Source organism: Penaeus monodon, chromosome 24 (assembly GCF_015228065.2).
Source record: "Penaeus monodon isolate SGIC_2016 chromosome 24, NSTDA_Pmon_1, whole genome shotgun sequence".
In the NCBI taxonomy this organism is placed as follows: Eukaryota; Metazoa; Arthropoda; class Malacostraca; order Decapoda; family Penaeidae; genus Penaeus; species Penaeus monodon.
The window spans coordinates 12,985,452-12,986,932 of record NC_051409.1 but is presented as its reverse complement, the minus strand read 5'-3'; the positions used below and the strand labels follow the sequence as shown (position 1 = coordinate 12,986,932).

At 33.0% G+C, this 1,481-nt stretch overlaps 1 protein-coding gene across 1 annotated transcript in view; it reads left to right on the top strand.

Annotated features, from left to right (window-relative positions):
• The window catches only part of LOC119588585, a gene marked incomplete at its 5' end in the record, with an annotated part of 260,597 nt that overhangs the window by 34,063 nt on the left and 225,053 nt on the right, over positions 1 to 1,481 (top strand).

The window sequence follows — 1,481 nt, the reverse complement described above, 5'->3', positions numbered from 1 at the left end:
AGGCAGCACTGGGTTAGTGATGCAGATATCAAAGGGAATATTTTATATTTATTGGTATATATTTGATGTCTTGGTTAGTTTTCTTTAAGGATATTTGTTAATGCTGCTTTGCTTATTTAATGAATAACAGTCACTCTTCTAATTGCTTACTCACCCACTCCTCTTAGAGGGAAGCGGAAAAGAGAAGGCAGTAACAATTCTGTTTACTGCACCTTTTTTCTTTGTTTCTGTTGTCAGTATGTTTTGCTTGTATTTACTAAAAGGTGGAAATATGGCATATATATGTTTTTTGGGTAATGACTGTTAACACTTACAGGTTTGCACTTTTCTTTGATCAAAGTTAACTTCTCCTTTAAAAGATAATTTCTTTTAAAACATTATCCACATGGAGCAAAAATATGATGTATTGATTCTGCTTAATTGAGCTTCTGTCTCAATTATGTAAGACTGCCTCAGTTAATTCAAATTGTAACTAATACAGTCTGATGCACTGTATATAAGATTTTTTACAGGTTAAATATAGATTTCATTATTTTTCAAACAGACTGTTAAGCTAGAAACAGGAGAAGTAATCACTAAAATCAACAATATACAGTCTAAGTCGGATGACATTGTTGGTTGGATGAATGATGTTTCTAAAAGGCTCCATCTCGTGAACAATGACGAAAGTCAGCTTGAGGTAAGTGTTAAAATATATTATTCTCTTTCTTCCTTACATTTGATTCCTAATTTGCTGTTACCAATATATTTTTTTAACTATAAGTATATTTACCAATATATTTTACAAATAAAACAGGTAGAGAAGAGATAATGATTAAAGACACTGATATATATTTGACATATGTATGTCTTCCTAAGTGATTTACCATGTTTTTTAACAATATGAAGCAGACTAGAAGAGATTGCTCCCAAAACGTTTGTGGCTATTTCTGATATGATAAGTGCATTATCCAAAAAATTATGGGACTGAGTATGTATTTGCTTCTTCTTCTCCAGGCTCTTGAAAAAGAAATGGCAGACAAAAAATCAGAATTAGATAACCTTAATGAAAGTGGCGAACTGCTGAAGAAGTATGGATATGAACAAATCCAGCCATTATTGGCAATCATCAACACCCGATGGATAGAACTGACGACTCAGTTTAGTCAGTACCGTAAAGTCAGCCTGGAGAAGAAGACAATTGTTTCTTCAAATGCCCAACAGGCAAGTATTTTTCATGTAGTCTGTATAAGCTCTATGAACTCCAGATAACACATGAAATGCTTGATTTTATCTTTGTAGACAAAATAAAAACAGAGAGTTAAAAAGAAATAAATGAAAAATACATTTTTGCCCATTCCAGGAAGTGGAACCAGTAGTAGTACCTGATTTTATTGCAAGTGTCAACCGTTTGAGGGAAGCAATTTCAGCAATATCCCGGCAGTTGAATGCTAATAAACTTGCTGGTCGGCGTTATGACAATCTAAAACTTCAAGAAGAGG